Source organism: Amphimedon queenslandica, unplaced genomic scaffold (genome assembly GCF_000090795.2).
Source record: "Amphimedon queenslandica unplaced genomic scaffold, v1.1 AMPQUscaffold_12136, whole genome shotgun sequence".
NCBI classification, from domain to species: Eukaryota; Metazoa; Porifera; class Demospongiae; order Haplosclerida; family Niphatidae; genus Amphimedon; species Amphimedon queenslandica.
The window spans coordinates 6,780-9,123 of NW_003547625.1; the positions used below are offsets into that span (position 1 = coordinate 6,780).

Sequence of the window (2,344 nt, forward strand, 5' to 3'; positions counted from 1 at the left end):
AGGGAGGGGGACGTGAATGAGAGGGTGAGAGAGGAGGAATAAAGAAGGAATGAGGGAGGAAGAGTGAAAAAGAAGAAGTTATGTATTCATTGTTCTACTAGGAAGTAACTCTACCTGGTTTTTCATCAGCAACAATCATTATGCCACCCAGAGGAGGTTAGTATATGTACATTCAGTTTCAGATTTCCCTTCCTCTCTCCCTCCCTCCCTCTCTCTCTCCCTTCAGATCTTCATCTTACACACAAATATACACATTGTAGGTAGAGGTATTCAGAAGATATTGAAGGTGTGGCCACAGACCAGTGTCCCGCCCCCTCAGATTCACTACTTGATGTTAGCACCAATCCCAGTACAGATTGGACTCAATAGATCAATGGAAATGAAAGAGAGGGACAGAATGGAGACTTCAAATTTAGTTAGTACACAGCAAAAAATTTTGTTTAAAACTACCCTTAGAGGGTTACCTCAGTTCCGGGACCGGAAGTCTATTGTTTAGTGAAACTGAGGTAACCACCTATGGGTTGTTTTAACAACATATTTTTTGCAGTGTAGTGAACAATATCCATGTACATGTACATGTACTTTTTGATTTACATGTACAGTGTACAGTACAGTATGTATAGCAATGCATCTATAGATAAGGAACTCTCCCATTTGAGAGAGACTGTGTTGTACATGTACAGTATGTACATGTAATTATTGTGTATTAAATCTCATCATTAATTTTCTTGTTATTTTCAAGAGTCCAGATAATGGGATTTTCTGATTACTATTGTTATTGTTTTTTATCTCAGTTGAACTTAGAATGTGCATGTACATGTGCTTATACGTGCACATGTACATGTACATGTATATCAATTTTCTTTGCATTCATCATGTATTCATGTATTGTATCATGTACTAGAGCCTGGGGTATTTCATCAAATAAAATGCTAGTTACTTTGAAATAGGGATTTTTTTAAACTTTTGATGCAAAAGTACATGTACATCAATATTTTGTGTTAGAAAATGTAATAAGAATTTTGGGTGGTTTTGGAGCCATAATTTACTCAAAAATCAGTCCACAGTCCCTGTATGATCATAAACCAATTCTTTTCAAAATGAAAAAAGAGAAGTCTTCCCCCAATACATACATGTATACATGTTCTTAAGTTCTGTATAAAGTTTGAACTCATTCTGATCAAAATTGGATTTTCCCTCTTTTTAATAACTTTATTATTATTGTAGATGTGTCTTGAATGGGAGGAGACTCTGTTGTTGCTATGGCAAGTTCATTTAGGCTCTGATGAGGACTTTATTAATGGACAATATTATTATTTGCTTTATTTATCATTATTACTACTATTATTTTGTTTTTTGGTCGTTGTTGTATTAATTTTGTTTTTGAATAAATTTTTGTTACAAATACAGCTTTATTCCACTACTTTTTTTTCTAGTTAACACATTAATTTACACCTTCAGGTGGTTAATTCACACCTTCAGGACAAGGTATTGAAAATAACTTGCAGTTAATGCTCTTTTAGCAACTAATAGAATAACAACAATGATAGAATGATTGTAGTATTGATGAGAAGTGAGTGATATATAGTCATTATATAGGACTGGTGGTGAATGCATACCATATCCTACATTATCTGATACATTACACCAGATCCATTGATGAATACACAAGATAAAAGTATCAATCTTTTAATGTTACACTAAATGTCATAACATTGTCTATTTTCTCACAAGTGGTCCAGTCAATGAGATTGATATGACTAACGGGTTGTTGAAGAAGGACCTCCTCACAGGATTGACCCTTTACACTGCTAGATACACCACATGTATACACATGGGTAGATCTAATTAGTAAAGTTGCTGCACTGCATGGGGTAAACACCTGATTTGCCAGGCTATTTATTAGTATCGTAAAAATTTAATGGAAACTTCAAAATAGAAAGAATTGATAAAAAGAGAGAAAAATATTAATAATTATTATAATAACAAACCATGCTGTGTCCAGTATCTGTTAATATAAACCAATGAAGAGAAAGCAATAGAGGGGGAAAAGGAAAAGAAGGACAAGTAAAAGTGAAACAAGAAGATTAAAAATAATAGTAGTAATAATAAACAGATAAAGAGAAGGAGTGTATAATGTATGAGAATTAAACAGAAAAATAAGATATGATTTGAATTATAATCATAACAATACTAAAAATTGTTATTGTTTAGGTAGACGCTTTACTTCAGTAGCAACATCGATTCTTTCCAAATCCTCAAGTGCTTTTATCAGCTTTTCCCTTGTAGCAGTACCAGTCTTTAACCAGTGAACTATCATGTCTTTACGGCATATATCTATTTG

The 2,344-nt window shown here is 33.2% G+C and overlaps 1 long non-coding RNA gene across 1 annotated transcript; it reads left to right on the forward strand.

Annotated features, from left to right (window-relative positions):
• Positions 1 to 68: 68 nt before the first annotated feature.
• Positions 69 to 1,343, forward strand: LOC109588360 (uncharacterized). Its single transcript, XR_002188110.1, has 3 exons — positions 69 to 156; positions 227 to 415; positions 1,228 to 1,343. It is a non-coding gene; the product is annotated as an uncharacterized LOC109588360 (long non-coding RNA).
• The last annotated feature ends 1,001 nt before the right edge of the window (positions 1,344 to 2,344 follow it).